Here is a 13,843-nt window from a genome sequence, read left to right as displayed (position 1 = left end):
GAAACCACCAGGAGGCGCCGCAGGGGTGAGTCTACACCGTGTTAGAGGTATCTTTGGAAAACCCTTCGCGTGTCGGGGTGTGAGATGGAGCAGGAGATACAAGAGCTCCAGCAGACTCCCCTGAAGAACACCACCCTGTCTTTCTGTGGTCAGGTTAGAGCTCGCCGTCCATTGTGGCGGTGAAGACTGGATTGACCTTGGTATACCAATATCCTTGTGTGGCTGAAGGACCTACATCTCAGGGCTGGCCAGCAGCAGGCGTAACAGCTGTGTCCAGAAATGAGCTAAACAACCTACATTGCTAGGTAAGTAAAATCATGGCCACATGTAGATATCACATTGGTCAAAAAACCCCTCTTCATTCCCCCGTAAGACACTGCAGCCGTGGGTGACATGTGAATGAGCAGAGAGCTCCCTGTGGGAATCCGAGGGGCTGCATATTTGGGGTTTCACAGGAAAGTCCTCTGGCAGCCATTTACAGAGTGTTCCTGTGAGGCGATTTTCCATCTCTAAGGGTAGGTCTATACTCACCATCCGGGTCAACGCGGTGAGTTCGACTTCTCGGCGTTCTAATCAAGATACGATAGTTCAAACTCCCTGCGCACACTGGTCAACAACGGAACTCCACGACCGCGAAAGGCGGTGGCGGAGTCGACTTTGGAACCATGGAGTTCGACCCCGCCACGTCTGGATGGATAAGTCAGTCGAACTAGGGTACTTCAGGTAGATGAACTTGTGTACCCTAGTGCGGCCCCTCCCTTAGTTTAGACAAGGCCTCAAAAAGGGTTTCTGTTCCCCCACATCTCAGCCGCTCAGCAGAATACGGGAGAGCCGAGTGCTGATGGGCTAGGGGTGTCCCAGGAGTCGCTGTGTAGCAGGTGCAGTGTCTGCAGTCACCATGGGCCAAGTCCTGCGTTCCAGACAACCCAGGCTGTTTCCCTGGATTGCAAAGGGGACTTTAGCATGTGGAATTGGTCGCCGCTGCCTGTGTCCTCAACTGGGATGTTTTCATGAGGCTACACGATGGTACATGAAGAGCGATACAAGCAAGGGGAGAATGGCCATTAGAGAGCAAGGCTGGGACCTTTGCGAAGCTGCTGCAGTCAAAGCATCCACAGCCAGAAGAGAGACGATGAGAAACTCGCTTAGATGGCTGGCAACAGCAGCAGCAGCAGCATTCTCATAAAGCTCTAGACAACAGAGGCAGGACAAAGAGTACTACAGGAACTAGTATGACAAATGTGCTTCTTAAAAAGCTGGAAGATACGGGAATTGTGATAGTTGACATGAGAGGTCGGGGCTACGATACTGATGCCAACATGAGAGGAAAGAACAGAGGAGTGCAGACCCAGATCTCAGAGTTAAGCCCGCGACCTTTATTGGGCCTATGCAGTTCTCATTCATTAAACTTCCAGGTCAGTGATACAGCATCACCTTCTAGTGAGGCTACTGAATTTTTTTAATAAAAGAACAGGAGTACTTGTGCACCGTAAAGACTAACAAATGTATTTGAGCATAAGCTTCCGTGGGCTACAGCCCACTTCATCGGATGCATGGACTGGAACATATAGTAAGGAGATACATACAAACAGAGAGCATGAAAAGGTGGGGGCTGTCCTGCCCACTCTAAGAGGCTACTTGATTAACATGAGGGAGGGGAAAAAAGCTTTTCAAATGATAAGAAAGCTAGCCCATTTCAGACACTTTGACAACAAGGTGTGAGGTTTAATCCTTTCATTACCTAGTCTAAATGTTCCATAATACAGCTAGAGAGACCTTAGAACACAATGAGGGTAAAGGGATGATGAACACTAACCCCTCTGTGTGAAATAATGGCTCCAGTCAAGTTGATGGCAAAATTCGTCCTTTTGCTTATTTCCTACCCCAAAATTTTCTGGCTTCTCGCTCTCTCTTGTGGAGACACGCTCCCTTCCACGTCACCAGGAGAGAAACTGAAATACTTTCCCAGAAGCATGCCATAAGAAATATGTCTCTAGCCCTGATCAGGAATTAATTTCGAAGTCTGTCGGAGTGAGTATTCACCCACGAAAGTATACTCGCCAATACGTCTGTCGCATTCACGCTTTTCTCAGTTTGATAAGGTCCACAAAGCGATCGCTATCAAACCACCAGCAGAGATTTCTCATGGCTTTTATACGAAGTCTCCATGGGTTGTTTTTTTTTGGCCAATGTGATGTCTACATGTAGCCATGCCCCTTGGACCAATGAGGAATGAATTTCTCATTTGGTAATTTTTTTCAGACCCGCTCGCTACCAAACCAGCAGCAGTTTATCCTAAAGACTTTTAGAGTAATATTCTGTAAGAAGTATTTCACTAGACGTGGTCAGGAATGACGTTCACACTTTTAGTTATTTTCATGAGCCAGTCTTTACCAAAGATGCAGGGGAGAATACTAAAGGCTTCGAAAGTTGATGCCATGAAATATTTTGTCACTAGCACTACTGAGGAAGGAGTTACTCGTTTTGAGTATTTTTCCCGAACCGAGTTCTACCAAACTACCAAGAGAGATTTCTCATGGTTTTCCTTGAAGACGCCATGCGAAATTTGTCACTAGGCGTGATCAGTACTGAAATGCTCATGCTTTTATTCTTCATGAACCAAGCGCTAGCAAACAGCTACCTTAACTGATATTTTTGCCAGGGTAGGTTGGCCCTCCGACATTCTTACAGATTCGGGAACAAATTTCCTGTCAGGGGCCATGAAAGACCTGTGGGAAACGCATGGGGTGAATCACTTGGTTGCCACCCCGTACCACCACCAAACCAGTGGCCTGGTGGAGAGGTTTAACGGAACTTTGGGGGCCATGATCCGTAAATTCGTAAATGAACACTCCAATGATTGGGATCTAGTGTTGCAGCAGTTGCTGTTTGCCTACAGGGCTGTACCACATCCCAGTTTAGGGTTCTCAACATTCCAGCTTGTGTATGGCCATGAGGTTAAGGGGCCATTACAGTTGGTGAAGCAGCAATGGGAGGGGTTTACGCCTTCTCCAGGAACTAACATTCTGGACTTTGTAAGCAACCTACAACGCACCCTCCAACACTCTTTGGCCCTTGCTAAAGAGAACTTAAAGGATGCTCAAGCAGAGCAAATGGTCTGGTATGATAGACATACCAGAGAGAGTTCCTTCAAGGTAGGAGACCAGGTCATGGTCTTGAAGACGCAACAGGCCCATAAGATGGAAGCGTCATGGGAAGGACCATTCACGGTCCAGGAGCACCTGGGAGCTGTTAACTACCTCAGACAGGGGTTGTAACTTGGACAGTGTCTGCGGGGACCTTGGCCTGTGTGGGACAAATGTCCCCACTTTGGGGTGCCAGATAACAGAGGAGATGTGTCCCCCCATTGGGGGTGAGGGATTCTCTGGTACAAGACCCCCTGCCTGGGTGGGGATGGAACAAGGAGCAGGACAGACTGGGTGGCAGCGCAGCTGGGGGATTTTTGTACCTCAGCTCTGCCCTGGAGGTGCTGCTGCATCACCCTGATGGTGTCTTCCTCAGGGGACAAATCCTGCTCCTCCTCCTCCTCCTCAACGCACTCCTCCTCTTCCTCCTCCTCAGCCCACGACACCTGGGCACTGGAGGTGTCTGCACCAGGGAGGGAAGGAGAAAGTTTAATCCCTTCTGCTGCTGGGGGGATGCAGTGGACAGAGAAGGCTCCATGTAAGGAGTGGACAGAGAAGGCTTCTCTGTAAGGAGCCCCATGGCAGCGAGGGCCCCACCCTGCCCCTCCCAGAGACGCCCTCAGCCCCATCAGCCTCAGGGCCCAGTGGCAGTCAGCCCCCTCCCTCCCCCCAACATGATCAGGGGAGGCTGGAGCTCCCCGACTCCGCCCAGCATCCCCTGCCATGGGGCGTGGTTGTGCCACTCCCACTGGTGTTAGTGGGGCTCACATGGGTCAGTCCCGGCGCCTTGGCAAGCCGATGGGCACAGGGTGTTACTAGTCCCCCACCGCCCCAGTCCTCCTCCCTTTCCGCTGGGTATCTCCTCACCTCCAAAAAGGGAGACTTTAAACTCAGGGCTGCCAGACCCCACGGAGGAGCTGCTGGCCCCGCAGGAGTATGCGGAGCTGCTGGTGTTTGTCGCGCAGTCGGTCAACTCCTGCTCTGGGCTGGCGAGAAGCTCCTCGATGGCCAGGGTGGGGCTGGCTGGAGGCTTCTCGGTCACCAGGGTGGGGCTGGTGGGAGGCTTCTCGATGGCCAGGGTGGGGCTGGCGGGAGGCTCCTTGGTCGCCAGGGTAGGGCTGGCGGGAGGCTCCTCAGGGGCCAGGGTGGGGCTGGCGGGAGGCTCCTCGGGGACCAGGGTCGGGCTGGCGGGAGGCTCCTCAGTTGCCATGGTGGTGGACGGCTCCTGCTGGGCCCTGGGGTGCAGCTTCTGGCATCTTGGCGTCCTGCCAAGGAAGCCCCAGAGCTGCCTTCCCTGGCTCCTGCCCTCTCCTGGCTCTCTCCTCCATAGCTGAACCCGGGGCCACCTCCATTTCGGCCCAGAAGGTGCCTCAGGGTCAGCTAAGGGAGCTGGTGTCTTCCTCCTCCTCCAGCATGCGACGCAGCTCCTCTCCTTCCCCTGGCCACAAGCCTCTTCCCCGCCCGCGGGGACAGAGGGGTTGCTCTCCTCCTGGGAAGGCTGGCTGATGTTTCCTGCTGGCTCTGGAGCCACCTGCCCGGCCTTCCTCCTGAGCATCCGCCTTATTCGCTCCATCCTGGAACTGAGTGGGGAGCAGCCATGAGTCTGGCTTCTCATTAACGAGCCTGCCTGCTCCCCTGCCCACCTCCCCTCTGCTGAAGCAATTTCTCCTCCCGACACATCCCACCCCAGGGCATAGGAACCCTCAACCTGAGGAACAAACCCTGACAAGGGACGGGCTGGGAGCCCTAGTGGTGGGATATTCACACCACACTGGGGATGGCTCTGGAGAACTCTACTTACTTGCTCTAGATCGGATGGAGCTGGATGGCAGATGCTCAGGGTTGCTCCTCCCTTCACCCTACTCGATCTCCTGCACCCAGGTGGCCTGCAACGTATGCCGCACAGTGCCCTGCCAGCAGAGATCGAAATTGGCTGTGAAAACAATACAATGCCACCAACGGAACACTCCTGGGACACTCCATAGCTGTACCGGGGGCCACCTCCATTTGGGCCCAGAAGGTGCCTCAGGGTCAGCTAGGGGAGCTGGTGTCTTCCTCCTCCTTCAGAAAGCCAGAGCTGGTAAGTGCCAGCAGGACTTGATTCCCAGTCTCCCTGGCTCCGAGTCTGACCTGTTGTAGTGACTGACGGATTTGCTCCTTGTCCCCCATCCAAAGCGAATAACACAACTCTGTATTTTCAGTCATGAGTTAGACCTTCTCACCACCCCCCTCTGTCTCCCGCAGCCCTCAGGTGTTCCTTGGATTAGGGAGGCTTGGATGCTAAGAGAACTGGAATTATTTTACTGGCTTCCTGGGTGTTACTAGCCCATGAGTGTCTCAGTCTGGCCTCCAAGGCCTACACTCCCAGTCACTAAAGGTCAGGATGGGTTGATTTCACTCAAAGTTTTTTGTATTTGCATTTTTGAATTATTTTCTTAATGAAAGATTGATTCTCATGAAATCTTAGAGCTGGCAGATGATGGAACAAGGAGCAATGCTCTCAAGTTGCAATGTGGAAGGCTCGGATATTAGCAAAAACTTTTTCACTAGGAGGATGGTGATGCCTTTGAATCTGCTAGGATAGATTCCCCTATCTTGTACTTAGAGCTTTTTTTTTTCTTACCTTCTACACAGATGACAATGTCTTTGAAACAAATCCACACAGAAATGAAAAAAACACGCACAGAATCTCCTCTACAGCAACTTTCTCTTGGTCCTCAGGGAGAGACCGCGAGATGTAGGCTTGCTGCAGCATGGCTACAGGGCTCTCCGAGCAGGGGCGGCTCCAGGCACCAGCACGCCAAGCACATGCCTGGGGCGGCAAGCCACGGGGGGCGCTCTGCCGGTCGCCGCGAGAATGGCAGGCAGGTTGCCTTTGGAGGCATGCCTGCGGAGGGTCTGCTGGTCCCATGGCTTCGGCGGACCTCCCACAGGCATGCTGCTGAATCCGCAGGACCAGGGACCTCCCGCAGGCAAGCCGCCGAAGGCAGCCTGCCTGCCATGCTTGGGGCAGCAAAATACCTAGAGCTGCCCCTGGGTGTTGGTCCTGCTTTGAGCAGGGGGTTGGACTAGATGACCTCCCGAGGTCTCTTCCAACCCTAATCTTCTATGATTCTATGATTCTATGACAGGAGAGGGGCGTGCAAGTGTCCTGCGCCCTCCAGGAATGCAATCTCAGCCATGCAGGGGAGGCAGAAAGGAGAGGACTGCCCTCCCCTAACACATCTGAGACCATGGCCTTCTGGCTTTTGTGTGCATTGAGAGGGGTTGGAAGGGATCAGTTCTTGGCCCTGTGCTATTTACCATTTTTATCAATGGCCTGGAAGACAACACAAACTCATCCCTGATACAGCTTGCAGACTGGGGGAGTGGCAAATAGTGAAGAGGATGGGTCACTGATTCAGAGCGAGCTGGATCACTTGGTAAGCTGGGCGCAAGCAAACAGTATGTGCTTTACTACGGCCAAATGTAAATGCATCCATCTAGGAACAAAGAACGCAGGCCACACTTACACGGTGGTGGACTCCATCCTGGGAAGCAGAGACTCTGAAAAGGGCTTGGAGGTCATGGTGGATAATCAGCTGAATGAGACTCGAAGTGAAATGCTGGGGCCAAAAGGACTAATGCCATCCTGGGATGTACAAACCGGGCAATCTCCAGTTGTTAGAGAGGTTATTTTCCCTCTGTATTTGGCACTGGTGCGACCGCTGCTGGAATCCTGTGTCCAGGTCCGGTGCCCACAATTGGAGAGGGATCAGAGAAGAGCCACAAGAGTGATGAAAGGATTGGAGAACATGCCATATTGATAGAATCATGGAGCTCAATCTGTTTACACGGAGAATAAATATTTAATAATGGGCTGTTCAGTCTAGTAGACAAAGGTGTGATGGATTCACAGGTCCAGTGCTCTCTCACAGCTCTGTAACTGTCCCTGGGAGACCCCCTTTGAGTGTTACCCCCTTAGGGTTCCACTGTTTCACTGGGGTAAACCCCTTGGCTTCACCGCCTCCTGGGGCCTCACCTCTGAGTCTTCAGCACCCCTGCCTCATTCCATGAGCTCCCCTCAGTGAGTTCTCTCAAACTGGACACCTGGGGACTTGAACAGCCAAAGGGAGCAATGCACACCCGACCTCTTGAGACTGAAGCCCAAAGATCTGCGCAGTGCAGGTGCACCGGCAGATGAGGTTGTGGACAGCAGATCGGGGGCAGGAGGGAGACCCACATCGGAGACTCAGAAGGGGAGTCACCCAGAGACCTCTCAAAGGTGGAACTCCGGGAAGCCCAACCCAGGGGTGCCCGTGAACGTCGGGGCACGCTGACCCCCCTCATGGGACTTGAAATGTAATTACTGTGGCCAAAAGGGACACAAGGTGGCGCAATGCCTGAAGATGAAGGAAATGGCGGCCAAGCAGAACCCGTGGGGTGTCAACTGGGTGGAAGCCCACCGAGAGGGGGCACTGCCGGTCCAGTGGGCCGCAGTTGCTAGGGCTGTGCCAGGGGGAGGGGACCATCAGGCCAGGTCAGCTCCAGAACACCCATACTCAATCCACTGGGTGAGCGGGGGACAGGCCCTGGGGGGACAATCACCCCATCATCCCCATTGAGGTGGGGGGAAGACATGTCCAGGGGTTCTGGGACACGAGTGCAGAAGTGACGCTGGTGCAGTCCAAGGTGATGGACCCAGACCAGCTAGTGCCCGATGCCTACATGACCCTGTTTGGGCCCCCCCGCCAAGGTGCCTGTAGCAAAGATACACCTGAAATGGGGGGCTAAGAAGGGACCCAAAGAGTTTGGGGTGCATGATCACCTGCCTACCGAGGTCCTAATGGGTAATGACTTGGAGAACTGGCCAGATGGCACTCAGAGTGCCCTGGTCCTTACCCGGAGCCAGAGTCAGCGAGGGATGCGGGACCTCCCGAAATGGAGGACCGAAGCACCAAGGGTAGGGATCAACAGGGCTGGGCCAGAGCCTCTGTCCGAAGGTGGGGAAACTGAGGCACCGCCAACCAGTGCTGTACCTTCAAACCCAGCAGCTGAATTCCAGACAGGGCTGCAGGAGGATCCCTATTTAGAGAAGCTGAGGGCCCTTGCTGGCCACGGCGGTGCACAGTCCCGGGGGGAGGCCCGCTGGGAGATATTCCTGTGGGAGAAGGGATTCCTGTACCGGGAGTGGCCTGGCCAGGGCCGGCTCCAGACCCCAGCGCAGCAAGCACGCGCGTGGGGCGGCATTTGCCGGCAGGGGCGGCAGGCTGGGCCGGTGGACCTGCCGCAGTCATGCCTGCGGGAGGTCCACCGGAGCCCCGGGACGCCGGACCTGCTGCAGGCATGACTGTGGAGGGGGCGCTCCTCCCGCGGCTCGGCTGGACCTCCCGCAGGCATGACTGCAGACGGTTTGCTGGTCGCACGGCTCGGCTGGACCTCCCGCAGGCATGACTGCGGAAGCTCCACTGGAGCCGCCGGACCAGCCAACCGTCCGCAGCTGCAGGAGGTCCAGCCGAGCCGCGCGACCAGCGGACCCTCCGCAGTCATGCCCGCGGGAGGTCCGCTGCTCCCGGGGCTCCGGGGCGTCTCCCGCGCATGACTGCTTGGGGCGGCCGAATATGTAGAGCCGCCCCTGTCTCCGAGGTTCCCCCTGCCCCGAATTAACTAATAATTCCCCATGTGGAACCCTATCAAATGCCCTATTGAAATCGAGGTAAATTAGATCCACTGTGTTTCCTTTGTCTAAAAAAATCTGTTACCTTCTCAAAGAAGGAGATCAGGTTGGCTTGGCACGATCTACCTTTTGTAAAACCATGTTGTATTTTGTCCCAATTACCATTGACCTCAATGTCCTTAACTACTTTCTCCTTCAATTTTTTTCCAAGACCTTACTTACTACAGATGGCAAACTAACAGGCCTATAGTTACTCGGATCACTTTTTTTCCCTTTCTTAAAAATAGGAACTACGTTAGCAATTCTCCAGTCATACGGTACAACCCCTGAATTTACTGATTCATTAAAAATTCTTGTTAATGGGCTTGCAATTTCATGGGCCAGTTCCTTTAATATTCTTGGATGAAGATTATCTGGGCCCTCTGATTTTGTCCCATTAAGATGTTTGAGTTTGGCTTCTACCTCGGATGTGGTAATATCTACCTCCATATTCTCATTCCCATTTGTCATCCTACCATTATCCCTAAGATCCTCATTAGCCTTATTAAAGACTGAGGCAAAGTATTTGTTTAGATATTGGGCCATGCCTAGATTATCCTTAACCTCTATTCCATCCTCAGTGTTTAGCGGTCCCACTATTTCTTTCTTTGTTTTCTTCTTATTTATATGGCTATAGAACCTTTTATGACTGGTTTTAATTCCCTTTGCAAGGTCCAACTCTACATGGCTTTTGGCCTTTCTCACTTCATCCCTACATGTTCTGACCTCAATAAAGTAGCTTTCCTTGCTAATCCCGCCCATCTTCCACACCTTGTAGGCTTTCTGCTTTATCTTAATCACCTCTCTGAGATGCTTGCTCATCTAGCTTGGTCTACAACTCCTGCCTATGATTTTTCCCCCTTTCTTGGGATGCAGGCTTCTGATAGTTTCTGCAACTTTGACTTGAAGTAATTCCAGGCCTCCTCCACCTTTAGATCCACAAGTTCTTCAGTCCAATCCACTTCCCTAACTAATTTCCTTAATTCTTTAAAGTCAGCCCTTTTGAAATAAAAAACCCTAGTCCCAGATCTATTTTTCTTTATCCTTCCATTTAGTTTGAACGGAATTAGCTCATGATCACTCGAAGCAAGATTGTCCCCTACAACCATTTCTTCTATGAGGTCCTCACTACTCACCAAAACCAAATCTAAAATGGCATCCCCTCTTGTTGGTTCTTCAACTACTTGGTGAAGAAATCCATCAACTATCCCATCCAGAAAAATCTGAGCCCTATTATTATTACTGGCACTTGTCCTCCAGTCTATATCTGGGAAGTTAAAGTCTCCCATGATCACACAATCCCCATTAGTGTTTACTTCATTAAAAACATTAAAGACGTCTCTATACATATCCAAATCAGATCCCGGCGGTCTGTAGCACACCCCAAGCACTATCTCAGGGGAGGCTCTAATAGCTTTCTTTCCCAATGTGATGAGTAAAGACATTTCTTTCCCTGGGTAGTGTGATTCAGTTTTTCCTCTTCTCCTTCTGTGCCAGCAATGAGCTTTGCCTCCTGGCTGTGACGGCCTACGATCGCTTTGTGGCCATCTGCAACCCATTGCTTTATTATGTCATCCTGTCCAAGACAGTCTGCTTCCAGCTGGTGGCTGGCTCTTCCCTAAGCGCCTGTGTCAATGCCACTGTGCATACGTCTACTGAATTCAGTCTGTCCTTCGGCCACTCCAGTGCCCTCGGTCATTTCTTCTGCGATATTCACCCACTCCAAGAAATCTCCTGCTCTGACTTTCGTATCAATAAGCGAGTGCATTTAATCTTTGCAGCCATTGAAACAATAGGCACCGTTTTCACCCTCCTCATCTCCTTCATTTACATCATCTTTGCCATCCTGAAGATCCACTCCATGGCAGGAAGGCACAAAGTCTTCTCCACCTGCGCCTCCCACCTGACTGTCATTTCCTTCTTATATGGGACCCTGATCTTTACATATTTACGACCCTCATCTGGCACTCCATGGACTGGGAGAAAATGGTGGCCATGTCCGATGCCCTTGTGATCCCCATGATGAACCCCCTGATCTACAAGGGGACCCCTTGTTCCCCTGAGGAACAAGGAGGTGAAGGACGCCCTGAGGAGGACAATACACCAGAAAATTATTCCTTGCTGTATGTAAATATGGGGACTGGTTTTTCTGATCAGTACTGGAGTGCAGATATGAGCTAGTTCTCGCTCATTAAGTCATTGTGCAGACATTTCTGTCATCATGTGACTTACAGGAGAAAACAACATGGAAATGGAACTTGAGCCCGATAATGAAGGAAGGCGCCATTTCCCTTGAAAAACAGTGTCCAGTAACTGTGTTACAGCTTCTCCTTTATGCACTGATATGTGATTTCTGCAATATAGGCATCTCCCCCTGCTTGTTCCACTACCTTTTGAACTATGTTGGTTGACTTAGCAGCTGATATAAAGAGGAGATGCTCAGACTGTAATTATTTCCATTTGTCACTGCTCTTATCTCAGTTCGCATAGCCCCCTCCCCACTCCAATCACTGTACAATTAAATAAAGGGAGCTGCACATGGAGAAGTGTTTTTATAGATAGATAGTCAGACAGATGGTTCTGTTCGGGGACGCACAGGTAGACACTAGACAGACGGATGTTTTTCTGTGGGGCTAGGTAGACATGGTTATGTCTGGGGTTAGATAGACAGAAATAGGTCATTAGACACTGTGGCAAAGTACCTGCTTCTCCTCGGCTGGCTCAGTCCCTTTTTTGCCTTGGAGACACAGGCTTGGGCAAAGCAAGGACCTTCCTGGCCACGCAGGGTCTGGCTGATCCTTTTCTCAGTCAGTACCTTGCTGTTTTTTATCCCCTTCTGGGGACAGAGTGCAGTCTTCCTTACTGGAAGAGTTCAGAGTCTTGCTGCACCTACTCGCTGGCAGCTTCTCTGCTTCTCTCTCTCCCCCCTCCCTGCTTCCCTGCCAGGGAGGGTTTAAAAAGGTCTCCAGCAATTGGGGCCAGCTGATCCTAATTAGTTCCCTGGTAACCCCTGTTCCAGCTGAACCTAATTTCTCCATGGCTATCTCCCCTCAATGGATAGGGAGAGGCCTTTTAACCCCTCTGGGACTAATTACTACCCCCTCCCTTGGTAGCCATTTGTCCTGGGTTTGCCATAACACACACAGGAGAAAGGAAGGATGCCAGAGGTTATTGCACTCGCCTAAGACTTGAGGGGTCCGAGTTTAAATTCTGCCTCCACTGCAGACTTCCTTTGTGATCTTGAGCAAATCACTTAGGGCCAGATTTTTTAGAGGGATTTCAGTTCCTAATTCCCATTGAAATCAATGGGATTTATGTGGCCGAAATACCTTTAAAAAACCTGGGTTTAGTCTCCCTTTGCCTCTGTTTGTCTCTTGTAATATGGAGGTAAGAGAAGGAGTGTTGTAAGCAAGAGACAAGAAGTGATTCTTCTGTCCTACTCTGCGCTGCTTAGGCCTCAACAGGAGTACTAGGTCCAGTTTTGGGCACCGCTTTTCAGGAAAGATGTGGCTCAATTGCAGAGAAGAGCGACAAAAACGCGAATCCCCAATCTGGCTTCTATGCATAGGGAAAGGCAGGAGGCTCCACATGCTGCCCGTGCCCCAAGCACCGCCCCTGCAGCTCCCATTGGCTGGGAACCAAAGCCAATGGGAGCTTCAGGGGTAGTGCCTGCAGACAGGGCGGTTTTCTCACCCTTGGTCTAAGGCCACACAGTGTTCGCAGTTACATGGCCCATGATGCCAACCACCATCACTCCCTTGTTAAATCTTCAAACAAGCCCCTTCGTGCTTCCTCCCATTCTGCCCCCCACACTCGGGAGGAGCTTCCAGCAGGGATAGGGGTCGCTGCCCACGTTCTCCACCACTTGTGATCTGTGTCGGTTGGCCCACCGAGCCGCTAGGGGGCGGAGGGGAGCTACTGCCCCACTGGTTTTCCTGGGTCACGCCTCTGTCACTGGGGAATTAGCGGAGGGAGGGGCGCAGGCAAGAGTCTGCAGCGTGCCCCTCAGGCAGGGAAGCTCCAGCAATGGCCTATAGTATGCTATCGGGATTTTGCTACCCAAGGTGGGTAGGCCAGGCTAGGGTAACGCAGGCCCACCCAACTACACTGCGTTCCAACCCAGGGCCCTGACAGTGGTGGGGGCGATGGTCCCGCCACTGGGTCAGCGGGGGTCCTTCCGCAACATGCTGACCAAATAGACTCACCACACTGTGCAGTTCTGTCCCTGGGCTCCTTCCAACTCAGTCCCTTGTGCGAGTCCCTCCGGTCATTCCAGCTCGTCTGGGTATTCTGCTGCTGGCAGCTCCAGCTCCCCCTCCGCCTCAGGTTCCTCCAGCTCCTCCAGGTACTCGGCAGTGGGCAGCCCTGGCAGCCCCTGTCCTTCCTCCAGGTCAGGTTTCTCCTGGTCCAGGGCCTCTGCGGGACCAGCATCAGCGTCTGAAGGGAGCAGTCTGCGTCTGCCTCCCTCCCTGGTGCTGCCCTGAGTGGGCTAGGGGCCCCGCCCTTTGTACTTCCTGTTCCACCCCTCCCCTTCCGGGGGCGTGGAGTAAGCTTGGTCTGGCCCCATCCCCTCAGGCTGAGAGACTGGCTCTTTACCCTCAGGTTCAGAGGGAAGCCACCCTGGCTCCCTACAGGAATGAATGGTTATGAAAACCAATGCCCCAGTAAGAGAAAAAAGATTCTCCCAATCCCAAGGGACCAAGCCCCAGATCCAGGTCAATAGTCAAATGACATCTTACCCACAAATCACGCTGTTGCCAAGCCATTCGAATGTAAAAGTTTATTCATAAAAAGAAGTAACTATAGATGAGAGCTAAAATGACTAACTGTAAGTAATGGCAAAGTTCTTGGTTCAGGCTTGTAGCAGTGATGGACTAAACTGCAGTTTTAAATCAAGTCTCTGGAGTATGTTCACAGCTGGGATTGGTCGTTCAGTCCTTTGTTCAGAGCTTCAGTTTGTAGCAAGGTTTCTCCAGAGCTTAGAAGCAGGATTGAAGACCAA

General features: G+C 52.2%; 1 long non-coding RNA gene across 2 annotated transcripts; it reads right to left on the bottom strand.

Moving 5' to 3' along the window:
* Window positions 1–4,268: 4,268 nt before the first annotated feature.
* On the bottom strand, window positions 4,269–13,637 carry LOC123344696. Of its 2 annotated transcripts, XR_006572624.1 has the most exons (5): window positions 13,581–13,637; window positions 13,047–13,257; window positions 6,659–6,971; window positions 4,948–5,056; window positions 4,269–4,726 (listed from the first exon to the last, which is right to left on the bottom strand). It is a non-coding gene; the product is annotated as an uncharacterized LOC123344696 (long non-coding RNA). The 2 variants fall into 2 exon arrangements; XR_006572623.1 differs by lacking the exons at window positions 13,047–13,257; window positions 13,581–13,637 and having other exon boundaries at window positions 6,659–8,281.
* Window positions 13,638–13,843: the final 206 nt, after the last annotated feature.

The sequence above is a fragment of the Mauremys mutica genome, chromosome 11, assembly GCF_020497125.1.
Source record: "Mauremys mutica isolate MM-2020 ecotype Southern chromosome 11, ASM2049712v1, whole genome shotgun sequence".
Lineage (NCBI taxonomy): Eukaryota > Metazoa > Chordata > Testudines > Geoemydidae > Mauremys > Mauremys mutica.
Note: the sequence above shows the minus strand (reverse complement) of the source record. Positions and strands in the feature narration are given on the sequence as shown.